The following is an 18,948-nucleotide window of genomic DNA, read 5'->3' on the forward strand; positions in this document are numbered from 1 at the left end:
TTTTTTTGCCAATACATTAAATATAATTATAATTTTTTTATTTGTATTGATTAAAAAATTGATATATTGTTATGTAAATGTATGTATATTAATTAAGTTCTTATTATAATAAGTTTAAATATATAGTTGACAATTACAGGCATTACTGCTAAAAATATTGTATGGCGAATTAAATAACCTCGCAGTTGAGAATATAAAATTAAGAAAAAAAAATTGTGTGGTACGAAAAAAAGAGAGAAAGAGAGAAAGAAACGGGAAACAAGATAAGGATCAGGATTAAAATAAGATAAGAAAAAAGAAGGTATAAATATTATGTTATTGATATTGATAAGTATACAAGAATATAATTAATGCTACTCGAACATGTTAAGTTTTTGTTTCAATATTTATAATTGGTAAACATTTTCATTTCTTAAATAATTTTCGAATAAATTTTTATTCTTTGGAGGATTTTTCGAAGTTTTTTAAATATATTTGATTAATTTTATTGATCTTGTACTGATTTTTGAATGTGTATGTACTTGACGTTTCTTTTTTACTTTTATAAGGTAAAAATATATTTTGGTTATATTTTGGTAGAATTTATCTTCTTTTTGTAAAAATCAAGTGATAGTTTGTTCCTTACATAATTTTATTTAAATTGATTTATTTATTATACATTATTCATTTTTTAATTATAAACATATGTAGATGTACGTAACATTATTAATATTTATATTGAATATACATGACTATACGGCAATCATATTTGTTAATGCACATATGTATAAATTTTAATAACAATATTAGTAAAACACAATATAAACACAACAAATAACATTAATATAATTAAAATTATATATGTATATGCATATATACAGGGTGACAGCTAACCGGCAGCCAATCTGTAATAGATAGATATATGTATATATATATATAGATATACTAATAGATAGATGTATACAAATATACTAATAGATATATTAATATACAAATAAACGTAAATATATATATATATATTTATGTTTATTTCTATATTAGTATATCTATACATCTATCTATTAGTATATCTATATATATCTATCTATTACAGATTGGCTGCCAGTTAGCTGTCACCCTGTATATATGTGTATACATATATAATTTTATTTATATTAATGTTATTTGTTGTGTTTATATTGTGTTTTTACTAATATTGTTATTAGAATTTATACATATGTGCATTAACAAATATGATTGCCGTATACATGTATATTCAATATAAATATTAATAATGTTATGTACATCTACATATGTTTATAATTAAAAAATGAATAATGTATAATAAATAAATCAATTTAAATAAAATTATGTAAGGAACACTATCACTTGATTTTTACAAAAAGAAGATAAATTCTATCAAAACCTTATAAAAGTAAAAAAAAAAAAACGTTAAGTACATATACATTCACAAATCAGTCGAAAGATCAATAAAATCAATCAAATATATTTAAATACGTCATATATAATTATATCTAAATTATTTCTTCATAAGATAATATTAATGTGAGTTTTTAATTGCAATCAATCCAATTAAATCGGTACATTCAATTTTGAGATATCAAGATTTCTTTCTCGTAAAAGTTCAATAACATTATTTTCTTCAGATCAGATTCTTATGTAATATACACACATGTAAATCCAGTTTGCCATTCAAGAGGCTTTACAATGTGCCTACATACAATTTCATTTTACTAAAACAAAATTATTATGTATAATGTAAATAATGAATTTACGAGAAAGAAATCTTGATATCTCAAAATTGAGTGTACCGATTTAATTGGATTGGTTGCAATTGAAAACTCACATTAATATTATTTCAGGAAAACATAATTTAGGTATAATTATATATGACGTTATATATAATTATATGTAATTATATATGATTTATATATACCAGCATATACAATTATATATAAATTATTTATGGGCACTATATATAATTTATATATAATTTATATATATTTATATATATTTTTATATATGGACTCCATTGTTCTTGCCGGCTTATATCTGAAGAAATGCAAATGCTTTATATGATTATAATAATATCAGGTCATATCTGATTGTACCTATTGAAGTTGAGTAATCATATATAGATATATATATAATCCTATAAAGTCATATATAGTTTCATATATGAAAGAATAAGAACAACTGAGTCTATATATGAATCTTTCCGAGAAAAAATAATTATATACAATTATATCTAAATTATTTTTTCATGAGATAATATTAATGTGAGTTTTCAATTGCAACCAATCCAAATAAATTGGTACACTCAATTTTGAGATATCAAGATTTCTTTCTCGAAAAAGTTCAATAACATTATTTTCTTCAGATCTTCAAATGACATTATATACAATCATATAAAAAAATGGCATTATACAATCGTATACGATTGTATGTAACCATATATAAACATATATAACCACATAGCCATATATAATTATATACAACCACATATAATTATATATAATCATATATGATTATATATAATTAACATTATATACAATCAGATTGTATGTAACCATATACAGATATATAAATATTTATATATAAATAACCATATATAGATATTTCTAATGAGTAAATCATAAAAATAGTGGCAGTCCTCTTCCACATCAGACAGGAACAAGAAGCTAATTTTTGCTTGCCTTAACCACGCTACGAGTGATCTTTATGTAGCCGATCGACTGCACTTTGCTCCTGAGAGAGTACGCCGCCTATCGACGGCGCCGCGCTCTAACTAGCGGGCAAGTCTGCATATCTAATTGTATATGGCGCCATATATAATGCTATATATAATTATATATAGGATGCTCACATAGCATTATATCTGGCGTCACATACAATTATATAAAATTAGATATGGTGCTATATCTGATTATATATGGACCCAGATTAGCCACATTAATATATATGGCTATATATGACTATATAGTTGTATATAATGCTATATATAATTATATACAAAATGCACTACTAACACAGCATTATATATGGCGCCACATACAATTATATACAATTAGATATGGTATTCAGTTAAACGTACCTGCAATTAAAAATATACATTTTACATAACGATATATTATTTTTTTAACTAATACAAAAAAAAAGAATTATAATTATATTTAATGTATTGGCAAAAAAGATAATTAAGATAATTAAAAATTACTTGATAAATATGTGTTACTGTCGTGGGGTTCAACGTCTCTTCTCTATCCTTCTAACAGCGATGGAGTAACAATATAGTACTGGCACCCGTAATAGTTCTAGAGTTCCTGATAGATTTCAGCAATAGTTCTGTACATTAAATATATTTAAATAGTTTTTTAATTTGGCTGTTGGCATTGCACTACAAGAGTAAGGTATCACTTTTTGGCGAGTTTCAACTAACTTTATGGCATTTTCTAACAGTTCCGCAATAGTTTCAAAGCTTTTTATATGTTTCGTCGACAGTTCCGGTCTTTAAGCATTTTTAAACAATTTTTTTATTAGACGGCTGGCACCGCACTACAAGAGTAAACTACCATTTTATAGCGAGTTCCAGACGAGTACATAGCATTTTTCAATAATTCTGTAATAGTTCCGAAGCTATTTGCAAGTTTCGTCGACATATCAGGTTTTTAAGCATTTTTAAGCAATTTTTTTATTAGACGGCTGGCACCGCACTACAAGAGTAAATTACCATTTTATAGCGAGTTCCATACGAATACATAAAATATTTAAAAAAATAAAATTTAAAAAAATGAGGTGCTAACTTCCAGTGGCACCTCATTAATGAAAATTGAACATTTTAACAGCAGTTCTACTTGCACCCGTAATAGTTCTAAAGTTCCTGATAGATTTTAGCAATAGTTCTGTACATTAAATATATTTAAACAGTTTTTTAATTTGGCTGTTGGCATTGCACCACAAGAGTAAAGTACCACTGTTTGGCGAGTTTCAGTCAACTTTATGACATTTTCTAAAAGTTCTGCAATAATGTCAAAGCTTTTGTAGATTTCGTCGACAGTTCCGGTCTTTAAGCATTTTTAAGCAATTTTTTTATTAGACGGCTGGCACCGCACTACAAGAGTAAACTACCATTTTATAGCGAGTGCCAGACGAGTACATAGCATATTTTAATAGTTCTGCAATAGTTTGAAAGCTTTTTGCAGGTTTTGTCGACACTTCCGGTCTTTAAGTATTTTTAAACAATTTTTTAGTAGACCGCTGGCACCGCACTACAAGAGTAAACTACCATTTTATAGCGAATTTCAGAAGAGTACATAGCATGTTTTAATAGTTCTGCAATAGGTCCAAAGCTTTTTGCAGATTTCGTCGACAGTTCCGGTTTTTAAGCATTTTTAAACAATTTTTTTATTAGACGGCTAACACCGCACTACAAGAGTAAATTACCATTTTATAGCGAGATCCAGACGAATACATAACATATTTTAATAGTTCTGCAATAGTGACAAAGCTTTCTGTAGGTTTCGTCGACAGTACCGGTCTTTGAGCATTTTTAAGAATTTTTTAATTAGACGGCTGGCACCGCACTACAAGAGTAAATTACAATTTTATAGCGAGTTCCAGACAAGTACATATTTTAATAGTTCTGCAATAGTGACAAAGTTTTTTGTAGGTTTCGTCGACAGTTTCGGTCTTTAAGCATTTTTAAAGAATTTTTTTATTAGACGGCTGGCACCGCACTACAAGAGTAAACTACAATTTTATAGCGAGTTCCAGACAAGTACATAGCATTTTTCAATAGTTCTGCAATAGTTTCAAAGCTTTTTGCAGGTTTCGTCGACAGTTCCGGTCTTTAAGCATTTTTAAGCAATTTCTTTATTAGACGGCTGGCACCGCACTACAAGAGTAAACTACCATTTTATAGCGAGTTCCAGACGAGTACATAGCATATTTTAATAGTTCTGCAATAGTTCCAAAGCTTTTTGCAGGTTTCGTCGACAGTTCCGGTCTTTAAGCATTTTTAGGCAATTTGTTTATTAGACGGCTGGCACCGCACTACAGGAGTAAACTACCATTTTATAGTGAGTTCCAGACGAGTACATAACATTTTTCAATAGTTCTGCAATAGTGACAAAGCTTTTTGTAGGTTTCGTCGACATTTTCGATCTTTAAGTATTTTTAAACAATTTTTTTTATTAGACTGCTGGCACTCCACTACAAGAGTAAACTACCATTTTATAGCAAGTTCCAGACGAGTACATAGCATTTTTTAATAGTTTTGCAATAGTTCCAAATCTTTATGCAGGTTTTGTCGACAGTTCTGGTTTTTAGCATTTTTAGGCGATTTGTTTATTAGACGGCTGGCACCGCACTACAAGAGTAAACTACAATTTTATAGCGAGTTCCAGACAACCACACAGCATTCTCCAATATATTTCTGCAATAGTTTCAAAGCTTTTTGTAGGTTTTATCGACAGTTCGTTTGACAAACAATGGTATTTATAAGTAACCTCTTTCTAAACCTCTAAGGATAAGTATTTATACATGTCATGAATTACTGGTTAACAATAGAGCGACATTGTAAGTTAATTTAAAAATAAAATATTATATTAAAATTAAATATATTTGACAAATAATATTGTAATTATGTTGGTAATTTAACTTAAACAAATCATATGACTTTTTAATTTAATATAAAAAAGTTTCTCAAAATTAACTTTTACTTTAACTAGAAACAAATTAATCTTAACGTAAATTTAATAGAATTAGTATTTATTTACGTAACTTTTAACATAATAGAATTCATTTCATAATCAATTAAATTTCATTAACTTAGTTAAAAATTAGATTAACTAACCCAACTCTAAAATTTAAAAAATGTCAATTACATTACTAACACATACCTATCAGATACCATAAAATTGGCTGAAGTTTAAATACCATAGCGTAGTATTCATATCTGATAGTGCGAGACAGGATCAAATAAAAAATTGTTTAAAAATGTTTAAAGACCGGAACTGTCGACAAAATCTACAAAAAGCTTTAGAACTATTGCAGAACTATTGAAAAATGCTATGTACTTGTCTGGAATTTGCTATAAAATAGTAGTTTACTCTTGTAGTGCGGTGCCAGCCGTCTAATAAAAAAATTGTTTAAACATGCTTAAAGACCGGAATTGTCGACGAAACCTGCAAAAAGCTTTGGAACTATTGCTGAACTATTGAAAAATGCTATGTAATCGTCTGGAACTCGCTATAAAATGGTAGTTTACTTTTTTAGTGCGGTGCCAGCCGTATAATTAAAAAATTGTTTAAATATATTTAATGTAGAATACAGAACTATTGTTAAAATCTATCAAAAACTCTAGAACTATTACGGGTGCAAGTATAACTGCTGTTAAAACGTTCAATTTTTATTAATGAGGTGCCAGGGGAAAATAGCACCTCATATTTTCAAATATCAATTTTTTTTAAATAAATCAACGGAACTATTTCTGAAACTTATCAGGAATTCTATGAAAAAACTTTATGTATATACATAACTTAGTTAGAAAAATAACCCATCAAATTGATATCAAATTAAGGGAGAATTGATATAAATTGCATTGATCAAATCAAATTGATGTCGATTTGATGGTTATTTCTCACTAGAAGGGTTAGAAAGATAAACAGAGACGAACAAAAACAAGGAAGATATGAAAAAATAATATGGGCAAAATATAATAGAGTGTACAAAGAAATAAAAATAGATGAGAAGCTTTTGTATATTTTAGTGGGGTAAAATAAGAGTAGGGAGTTAGTCTATGATAGCGAGATTTAAGTGCGGAAACGAGGCATTAGGGAATAGATATTGGAAAAAGGAAAAAGTGTAGGCTATACAATTTAAAAGTAGAGACTTTAGAACCAATATTAGAAGAATTTACAGAATTGCGAAGACAAAATTTCTCTGTTAGGAAAATGTTATCAGAGGTAGATATAGGTACAAAATGAATGAAAAATGTATTAAAGACGAGAAATGACAAAGAAAAGCGTAAATAGTCATTAAGAGTCCTATGTTATTATGTAATTAAGCTATGTAACCTTTTTTCAAAGGCCGAAATGTTTAAGAAATAAACGAGTTGTATATATGTTATATGCAATAGTAATTTTATGCAGGGTGTAATAACAAATAAAAAAATAACAGTTGGCGCGCGCGAAGCGCGTGCATGTTCTAGTTCTTATAAAATAGCCATGTAACCCTAAAGTTGCCTGCTAATCGCGATTGCATTGTTGCCTCTTTATTCCGATCGCGATTGGCTGTCTCGCGCTTGACTCGCTTCGTTCGTGTGTGAAGTTTGACAGTTTATATAGTTGACAGTTTTTGACAGTTTGACTGTTTAACGAGAGACGGAAAGACACAAAAAGAAGCAAGAAAAATACCGGGAAAAAATTACTTAGACTGGAAGATTATAAAATAGCAGAGAGTATTTGTTTTGAATTGCAGATACGTTTAACTGATGCTTAACAAAGTAAGTTGAAATTTAATACAATATATTATGACATATTTAATTTAATATAATAATATTATGATATAACCATTTTTGTATCACCATCGCTGTTAGAAGGGTAAGGAAGAGACGTTGGACGCCACGACAGAAACACGTATTTATCAAGTAATTCTTAATTATCTTAATTATTTTTTTTGCCAATACATTAAATATAATTATAATTTTTTTATTTGTATTGATTAAAAAATTGATATATTGTTATGTAAATGTATGTATATTAATTAAGTTCTTATTATAATAAGTTTAAATATATAGTTGACAATTACAGGCATTACTGCTAAAAATATTGTATGGCGAATTAAATAACCTCGCAGTTGAGAATATAAAATTAAGAAAAAAAAATTGTGTGGTACGAAAAAAAGAGAGAAAGAGAGAAAGAAACGGGAAACAAGATAAGGATCAGGATTAAAATAAGATAAGAAAAAAGAAGGTATAAATATTATGTTATTGATATTGATAAGTATACAAGTATATAATTAATGCTACTCGAACATGTTAAGTTTTTGTTTCAATATTTATAATTGGTAAACATTTTCATTTCTTAAATAATTTTTGAATAAATTTTTATTCTTTGGAGGATTTTTCGAAGTTTTTTAAATATATTTGATTAATTTTATTGATCTTGTACTGATTTTTGAATGTGTATGTACTTGACGTTTCTTTTTTACTTTTATAAGGTAAAAATATATTTTGGTTATATTTTGGTAGAATTTATCTTCTTTTTGTAAAAATCAAGTGATAGTTTGTTCCTTACATAATTTTATTTAAATTGATTTATTTATTATACATTATTCATTTTTTAATTATAAACATATGTAGATGTACGTAACATTATTAATATTTATATTGAATATACATGACTATACGGCAATCATATTTGTTAATGCACATATGTATAAATTTTAATAACAATATTAGTAAAACACAATATAAACACAACAAATAACATTAATATAATTAAAATTATATATGTATATGCATATATACAGGGTGACAGCTAACCGGCAGCCAATCTGTAATAGATAGATATATGTATATATATATATAGATATACTAATAGATAGATGTATACAAATATACTAATAGATATATTAATATACAAATAAACGTAAATATATATATATATATATTTATGTTTATTTCTATATTAGTATATCTATACATCTATCTATTAGTATATCTATATATATCTATCTATTACAGATTGGCTGCCAGTTAGCTGTCACCCTGTATATATGTATATACATATATAATTTTATTTATATTAATGTTATTTGTTGTGTTTATATTGTGTTTTTACTAATATTGTTATTAGAATTTATACATATGTGCATTAACAAATATGATTGCCGTATACATGTATATTCAATATAAATATTAATAATGTTATGTACATCTACATATGTTTATAATTAAAAAATGAATAATGTATAATAAATAAATCAATTTAAATAAAATTATGTAAGGAACACTATCACTTGATTTTTACAAAAAGAAGATAAATTCTATCAAAACCTTATAAAAGTAAGAAAAAAACGTTAAGTACATATACATTCACAAATCAGTCGAAAGATCAATAAAATCAATCAAATATATTTAAATACGTCATATATAATTATATCTAAATTATTTCTTCATAAGATAATATTAATGTGAGTTTTTAATTGCAATCAATCCAATTAAATCGGTACATTCAATTTTGAGATATCAAGATTTCTTTCTCGTAAAAGTTCAATAACATTATTTTCTTCAGATCAGATTCATATGTAATATACACACATGTAAATCCAGTTTGCCATTCAAGAGGCTTTACAATGTGCCTACATACAATTTCATTTTACTAAAACAAAATTATTATGTATAATGTAAATAATGAATTTACGAGAAAGAAATCTTGATATCTCAAAATTGAGTGTACCGATTTAATTGGATTGGTTGCAATTGAAAACTCACATTAATATTATTTCAGGAAAACATAATTTAGATATAATTATATATGACGTTATATATAATTATATGTAATTATATATGATTTATATATACCAGCATATATAATTATATATAAATTATTTATGGGCACTATATATAATTTATATATAATTTATATATATTTATATATATTTTTATATATGGACTCCATTGTTCTTGCCGGCTTATATCTGAAGAAATGCAAATGCTTTATATGATTATATATAATAATATCAGGTCATATCTGATTGTACCTATTGAAGTTGAGTAATCATATATAGATATATATATAATCCTATAAAGTCATATATAGTTTCATATATGAAAGAATAAGAACAACTGAGTCTATATATGAATCTTTCCGAGAAAAAATAATTATATATAATTATATCTAAATTATTTTTTCATGAGATAATATTAATGTGAGTTTTCAATTGCAACCAATCCAAATAAATTGGTACACTCAATTTTGAGATATCAAGATTTCTTTCTCGTAAAAGTTCAATAACATTATTTTCTTCAGATCTTCAAATGACATTATATACAATCATATAAAAAAATGGCATTATACAATCGTATACGATTGTATGTAACCATATATAAATATATATAACCACATAACCATATATAATTATATACAACCACATATAATTATATATAATCATATATGATTATATATAATTAACATTATATACAATCAGATTGTATGTAACCATATACAGATATATAAATATTTATATATAAATAACCATATATAGATATTTCTAATGAGTAAATCATAAAAATAGTGGCAGTCCTCTTCCACATCAGACAGGAACAAGAAGCTAATTTTTGCTTGCCTTAACCACGCTACGAGTGATCTTTATGTAGCCGATCGACTGCACTTTGCTCCTGAGAGAGTACGCCGCCTATCGACGGCGCCGCGCTCTAACTAGCGGGCAAGTCTGCATATCTAATTGTATATGGCGCCATATATAATGCTATATATAATTATATATAGGATGCTCACATAGCATTATATCTGGCGTCACATACAATTATATAAAATTAGATATGGTGCTATATCTGATTATATATGGACCCAGATTAGCCACATTAATATATATGGCTATATATGACTATATAGTTGTATATAATGCTATATATAATTATATACAAAATGCACTACTAACACAGCATTATATATGGCGCCACATATTATATACAATTAGATATGGTATTCAGTTAAACGTACCTGCAATTAAAAATATACATTTTACATAACAATATATTAATTTTTTAATTAATACAAATAAAAAAAAGAATTATAATTATATTTAATGTATTGGCAAAAAAGATAATTAAGATAATTAAAAATTACTTGATAAATATGTGTTACTGTCGTGGGGTTCAACGTCTCTTCTCTATCCTTCTAACAGCGATGGAGTAACAATATAGTACTGGCACCCGTAATAGTTCTAGAGTTCCTGATAGATTTCAGCAATAGTTCTGTACATTAAATATATTTAAACAGTTTTTTAATTTGGCTGTTGGCATTGCACTACAAGAGTAAGGTACCACTTTTTGGCGAGTTTCAACTAACTTTATGGCATTTTCTAACAGTTCCGCAATAGTTTCAAAGCTTTTTATATGTTTCGTCGACAGTTCCGGTCTTTAAGCATTTTTAAACAATTTTTTTATTAGACGGCTGGCACCGCACTACAAGAGTAAACTACCATTTTATAGCGAGTTCCAGACGAGTACATAGCATTTTTCAATAATTCTGTAATAGTTCCGAAGCTATTTGCAAGTTTCGTCGACATATCAGGTTTTTAAGCATTTTTAAGCAATTTTTTTATTAGACGGCTGGCACCGCACTACAAGAGTAAATTACCATTTTATAGCGAGTTCCATACGAATACATAAAATATTTAAAAAAATAAAATTTAAAAAAATGAGGTGCTAACTTCCAGTGGCACCTCATTAATGAAAATTGAACATTTTAACAGCAGTTCTACTTGCACCCGTAATAGTTCTAAAATTCCTGATAGATTTTAGCAATAGTTCTGTACATTAAATATATTTAAACAGTTTTTTAATTTGGCTGTTGGCATTGCACCACAAGAGTAAAGTACCACTGTTTGGCGAGTTTCAGTCAACTTTATGACATTTTCTAAAAGTTCTGCAATAATGTCAAAGCTTTTGTAGATTTCGTCGACAGTTCCGGTCTTTAAGCATTTTTAAGCAATTTTTTTATTAGACGGCTGGCACCGCACTACAAGAGTAAACTACCATTTTATAGCGAGTGCCAGACGAGTACATAGCATATTTTAATAGTTCTGCAATAGTTTCAAAGCTTTTTGCAGGTTTTGTCGACACTTCCGGTCTTTAAGTATTTTTAAACAATTTTTTAGTAGACCGCTGGCACCGCACTACAAGAGTAAACTACCATTTTATAGCGAGTTTCAGAAGAGTACATAGCATGTTTTAATAGTTCTGCAATAGGTCCAAAGCTTTTTGCAGATTTCGTCGACAGTTCCGGTTTTTAAGCATTTTTAAACAATTTTTTTATTAGACGGCTAACACCGCACTACAAGAGTAAATTACCATTTTATAGCGAGATCCAGACGAATACATAACATATTTTAATAGTTCTGCAATAGTGACAAAGCTTTCTGTAGGTTTCGTCGACAGTTCCGGTCTTTGAGCATTTTTAAGAATTTTTTAATTAGACGGCTGGCACCGCACTACAAGAGTAAACTACCATTTTATAGCGAGTTCCAGACGAGTACATAGCATTTTTCAATAATTCTGTAATAGTTCCGAAGCTATTTGCAAGTTTCGTCGACATATCAGGTTTTTAAGCATTTTTAAGCAATTTTTTTATTAGACGGCTGGCACCGCACTACAAGAGTAAATTACCATTTTATAGCGAGTTCCATACAAATACATAAAATATTTAAAAAAATAAAATTTTAAAAAATGAGGTGCTAACTTCCAGTGGCACCTCATTAATGAAAATTGAACATTTTAACAGCAGTTCTACTTGCACCCGTAATAGTTCTAAAGTTCCTGATAGATTTTAGCAATAGTTCTGTACATTAAATATATTTAAACAGTTTTTTAATTTGGCTGTTGGCATTGCACCACAAGAGTAAAGTACCACTGTTTGGCGAGTTTCAGTCAACTTTATGACATTTTCTAAAAGTTCTGCAATAATGTCAAAGCTTTTGTAGATTTCGTCGACAGTTCCGGTCTTTAAGCATTTTTAAGCAATTTTTTTATTAGACGGCTGGCACGGCACTACAAGAGTAAACTACCATTTTATAGCGAGTGCCAGACGAGTACATAGCATATTTTAATAGTTCTGCAATAGTTTCAAAGCTTTTTGCAGGTTTTGTCAACACTTCCGGTCTTTAAGTATTTTTAAACAATTTTTTAGTAGACCGTTGGCACCGCACTACAAAAGTAAACTACAATTTTATAGCGAGTTTCAGACGAGTACATAGCATTTCTCAATAGTTCTGCAATAGTTCCAAAGCTTTTTGCAGGTTTCGTCGACAGTTCCGGTCTTTAAGCATTTTTAGGCAATTTGTTTATTAGACAGCTGGCACCGCACTACAGGAGTAAACTACCATTTTATAGTGAGTTCCAGACGAGTACATAACATTTTTCAATAGTTCTGCAATAGTGACAAAGCTTTTTGTAGGTTTCGTCGACATTTTCGATCTTTAAGTATTTTTAAACAATTTTTTTTATTAGACTGCTGGCACTCCACTACAAGAGTAAACTACCATTTTATAGCAAGTTCCAGACGAGTACATAGCATTTTTTAATAGTTTTGCAATAGTTCCAAATCTTTATGCAGGTTTTGTCGACAGTTCCGGTTTTTAGCATTTTTAGGCGATTTGTTTATTAGACGGTTGGCACCGCACTACAAGAGTAAACTACAATTTTATAGCGAGTTCCGGACAACCACACAGCATTCTCCAATATATTTCTGCAATAGTTTCAAAGCTTTTTGTAGGTTTTATCGACAGTTCGTTTGACAAACAATGGTATTTATAAGTAATCTCTTTCTAAACCTCTAAGGATAAGTATTTATACATGTCATGAATTACTGGTTAACAATAGAGCGACATTGTAAGTTGATTTACAAATAAAATATTATATTAAAATTAAATATATTTGACAAATAATATTGTAATTATGTTGGTAATTTAACTTAAACAAATCATATGACTTTTTAATTTAATATAAAAAAGTTTCTCAAAATTAACTTTTACTTTAACTAGAAACAAATTAATCTTAACGTAAATTTAATAGAATTAGTATTTATTTACGTAACTTTTAACATAATAGAATTCATTTCATAATCAATTAAATTTCATTAACTTAGTTAAAAATTAGATTAACTAACCCAACTCTAAAATTTAAAAAAAGGCAATTACATTACTAACACATACCTATCAGATACCATAAAATTGGCTGAAGTTTAAATACCATAGCGTAGTATTCATATCTGATAGTGCGAGACAGGATCAAATAAAAAATTGTTTAAAAATGTTTAAAGACCGGAATTGTCGACGAAACCTGCAAAAAGCTTTGGAACTATTGCTGAACTATTGAAAAATGCTATGTAATCGTCTGGAACTCGCTATAAAATGGTAGTTTACTTTTTTAGTGCGGTGCCAGCCGTATAATTAAAAAATTGTTTAAATATATTTAATGTAGAATACAGAACTATTGTTAAAATCTATCAAAAACTCTAGAACTATTACGGGTGCAAGTATAACTGCTGTTAAAACGTTCAATTTTTATTAATGAGGTGCCAGGGGAAAATAGCACCTCATATTTTCAAATATCAATTTTTTTTAAATAAATCAACGGAACTATTTCTGAAACTTATCAGGAATTCTATGAAAAAACTTTATGTATATACATAACTTAGTTAGAAAAATAACCCATCAAATTGATATCAAATTAAGGGAGAATTGATATAAATTGCATTGATCAAATCAAATTGATGTCGATTTAATGGTTATTTCTCACTGGAAGGGTTAGAAAGATAAACAGAGACGAACAAAAACAAGGAAGATATGAAAAAATAATATGGGCAAAATATAATAGAGTGTACAAAGAAATAAAAATAGATGAGAAGCTTTTGTATATTTTAGTAGGGTAAAATAAAAGTAGGGAGTTAGTCTATGATAGCGAGATTTAAGTGCGGAAACGAGGCATTAGGGAATAGATATTGGAAAAAGGAAAAAGTGTAGGCTATACAATTTAAAAGTAGAGACTTTAGAACCAATATTAGAAGAATTTACAGAATTGCGAAGACAAAATTTCTCTGTTAGGAAAATGTTATCAGAGGTAGATATAGGTACAAAATGGATGAAAAATGTATTAAAGACGAGAAATGACAAAGAAAAGCGTAAATAGTCATTAAGAGTCCTATGTTATTATGTAATTAAGCTATGTAACCTTTTTTCAAAGGCCGAAATGTTTAAGAAATAAACGAGTTGTATATATGTTATATGCAATAGTAATTTTATGCAGGGTGTAATAACAAATAAAAAAATAACAGTTGGCGCGCGCGAAGCGCGTGCATGTTCTAGTCCTTTTCTAAAAAAGATATGTTATTTATTTATCGAATGTATCGAAGTCATCTCGAAAGTCTCGAAGAATTGTTGCCTTTAATCCACGATGCTGATTGGTTCTTTCGCTGATCATTGAACCGCATGCTTCGTAGTGTTTGACAGTTGTGTTTGACAGTTGTGTTTTCAAATCAAAATTGGTTATATCAAAAGTGTGTAAGTAATAAGGTAAGTAATAAAGAGATATATTAAGTAATAATATAATCTCTCTCTCTCGGAAATAACAATAACATCTTTAAAATTTTATAATCTTTTAGAAAAAAAGAAGGAAAGGAAATAGATTGGTAGGAGAAAGAGAGAGTTTCGACTTTTGTAGAAAGAAGAAGCAGAAAAGGAAACAGAAGGTGAAACAGCGACTTCTATAGAAAGAAGGAGCGGAAAAAGAGAGAGAGAGAAAGAGAGTGTAAGAAAGAAGAAAAAGAAAAGTGTTAGAGCATTAACAGTAAATATTATTGTATTGAGTATTTTATGTAGTTAGCAGCTCGCAATTACATATATTATTGGCTAATTTTTTTCTGTGTGTGTATATTTGTGTATGCGCGCGCGTGTGTGTGTGTGTAAAATTATGTAAATTTATAAATAATTACATAATATTATATAAAAATATATTTTATTAAAAATTATTATTTACTTAATTCTTTTAACTTTTTTAAAATAAATACATACATATGTGTGTGTGTGTGTATTTATAAAAAAAAAGTTTAAAAAAATAAGTAAATACTTTTTATTAAAATATGTTTTTATATAATATTATGTAATTATTTATAAACTTACACTTACACGTTTTTTATTCAAAATTGCAGAAGATAGAGGATAGATATAGACAACATAAAAATATGATTAATAATTTGTGTTGAGAGAGAAAGAGAGAAAAAGAGAGAGGGAGAAAAAGAGAGTGAGAGAGCGTGAGATAAAAAAAATAAAAAATAAAATTTAAAATAATTAAGTAAATAATAATTTTTTATAAAAATGTTTTATATAATATTATGTAATTATTTATAAAATTATACTTACACGTTTTTTATTCAAAATTGCAGAAGATAAAGGATAGAGGATTAAAGAAAGAGAAAAAGATAAAGAAAGGAGAGAAAAAAAGAAAAGAGAGAAAAGATTCAAAAAGCATAATTCTTTTAAATTAATAAACATTAAGACATTTCATAAAAAGCGGAGAGAAAAAGGAAGAAAGACGAGATAGGTATTTAATAATTGTTTTAAAAAGCTGTAAAGCTTGTTTTGTCAAAATTTTGAATTTTTAATGACTTAATTGCGTTTTTATTTTTAACATATATAAATGTTTTTATTTAAGGTTAAAGAAAATAAACATTATATTAAAAAAAGAAATAAAGGAAGCAGAGAGTAAGAAAAGAAAAAAAGAAATATTAAAGAGGTATATACAGAAAATAGAAATAAAAATTTACATAATATTAATGAATGTCAGGGGTAGAAAATCAATATATCATTTGGTTGTAATTAACATTGACTCCAAACTGGTAGATATATTGATTTTCTTATAGCTGTTTCAAAATCAATTAATATAGCTGATACGGACGTAAAACCATATATACACTGCAAAAAAATGTAATGTATCCAATGAGATATGTAGTTGAGGACTGCCTACTCAATGCAATACTATATGTTATATTAGCACTTAACAAATCAAACTTTCACCTAGGGATTCTCAAAGTAGAGTCTTTGTCCTTTAATTTAAAAAAAGTACATGTAATTTAGATGATTTTTCGCAAAGTTGCATCACTTTGAAGATTGCCTAAAAATCGGTCAAAACTTTTGTCTCGTTTTCTTTTGCGCCAGTGTTTATATAGATATTTATAAAAAATAAAAAGTTTAAAAAAATTGCAAGAATTAAGTGATAGGTAGAAGAAGAAGAGAAAGAGAGAGAGAGAGAGAGAAGAAAGAGAGAGAGGAGAGAAGAGAGAGAGAGAGAGAGAGAGAGAGAGAGAGAGAGAGAGAGAGAGAGAGAGAGAGAGAGAGAGAGAGGGAGAGAGAGAGAGAGAGAAGGAGAGAGAAGGAAAGAGGAGAGAGAGATAGAGCAAGAAGAGAGAGAGAGAGAGAGAGAGAGAGAGAGAGAGAAATTAAGTAAATTTGAAGATCTTATAAGAGGAAAAAAGAGAGAGAGAGTGCGAGATTTCAGGAAGGTAACATTTGCGTTTTAAATATTTTGAAAAAAAGGAATCTTAAACTCTTAATTCTCATTTCTTATTAATTATCATTCTCAATAATTATCACTTTTTATTAATTATTATTATTCTCATTAAATATCATTTGCGTTTTAATTATTTTGACATTTTGTGTATTTTAATAGAAGAAAAGGAATGAGATTAAAGAGAAAGAATTGAGATCGAGAGAGTTTAAAAAAGAAATCCAGAAATGAAAGTGTTGAAATTTGATTGAAAATTATCAGGTAACATTACGTATAATATTATAAATTTTAATTTATTTAAAAATTTAATTTAATGTTGTATTATAAGGCATAAGATTTAAAAAATTTAATTTTAAAGTTGTTGGATGCTTGTTGTCAGAAGTTGTTGAAATGGTCAGAGAGCGATAGTGAGTTTTATCGAAAGAGATTAGAAAAAGAAAGAGATTAGATGAAAGAAAATTATAATTGAGGAGAGATTAAACAAGAAAGCCAGAAAGTGAGTTTTGAAATTTTATTGAAAATTAACAGGTAACGTTACATATAATATATTATAATTTTTAATTTATTTAAAGGGGATTAAGTATGAGGTAAAGTGTGTAAGAGATGATATTAAGAAACATGCAAATATAATATAATTAATAATTTGTGTTTTAGAGAGAGAGAGAGAGAGAGAGAGAGGAGAGGGGGGAGGAGGAAGAGGGAGATGAGAGAGCGTGAGAGATATAGAGCGAATTAAATAAAAAAGTAAAGTGTGTAAGAGTAATATTGAACAATATGAAAATAATATAATTAATCTAATTAATAATATAATTAATAATTTAGAGAGGGAGAAAGGGAGAATAAGGGAGCGTGAGATAGAGAAGGGCATTAAATATAATAAAGTGTGTGAGAGTAATATTACAGAAGAAGAAAAGTGCAATGTTCAATATTAAAATGCTAAGTGGCGCGCGCGAAGCGCGCGCAATGTTACATTTTATAGCGGCAATATAACATGGAAGTTATATGTAATTTAACATTGTTATTCTTGTGATATGTAGGTGCTATATGACATGGAAATAACCTGTTACGTAATATTTGTTATACGCAAGTGATATAGCTGTTATACATCGTTTTGGGCGTTACAGTTATTCAACAAAAATTGTATAATCGTAACATAACACGTTCGTATCAATGTTATTACGGAACGATGCGTCGTAGTTGACTCAGAAATCAGACAACATTATAACATCCTGAATGACAGATCTATTTGATAATAAAAAAATTATTATAAAGATAAGGTTTTCAAAAATAAGGTTTGTCTACAATATACTCGCGCACAAAAATGCACAAAATTTAAATTTACTAGAACACAACATTGCGCCGCTTCGCGCGCGCCACTTAGCATTTTATATTGAACATTGCACTTATTCTTCTTCTGTAATATTACTCTCCAACACTTTATCATATTTAATGCCTTCTCTATCTCACGCTCCCTCATTCTCCTTTCCCCCTCTCTAAATATAATTATATTATAATTATATTATTATATTATTTTCATATTGTTCAATATTACTCTTACACCACTTTACTTTCTTATTTAATCCTCTTCTATATCTCTCACGCTCTCTCATTCTCCCCCCCTCCTCCCCACCTCTCTCCTCTCTCTCTCTCTCTCTCCTCTTCTC

General features: G+C 28.0%; 1 long non-coding RNA gene across 1 annotated transcript; it reads left to right on the plus strand.

The window, feature by feature from the left end:
• Nucleotides 1-15,000: 15,000 nt before the first annotated feature.
• Nucleotides 15,001-15,537, plus strand: LOC118647684. The gene is made up of 2 exons (XR_004964845.1): nt 15,001-15,294; nt 15,384-15,537. It is a non-coding gene; the product is annotated as an uncharacterized LOC118647684 (long non-coding RNA).
• The last annotated feature ends 3,411 nt before the right edge of the window (nt 15,538-18,948 follow it).

Source organism: Monomorium pharaonis, chromosome 10 (genome assembly GCF_013373865.1).
Source record: "Monomorium pharaonis isolate MP-MQ-018 chromosome 10, ASM1337386v2, whole genome shotgun sequence".
Taxonomy (NCBI): Eukaryota; Metazoa; Arthropoda; class Insecta; order Hymenoptera; family Formicidae; genus Monomorium; species Monomorium pharaonis.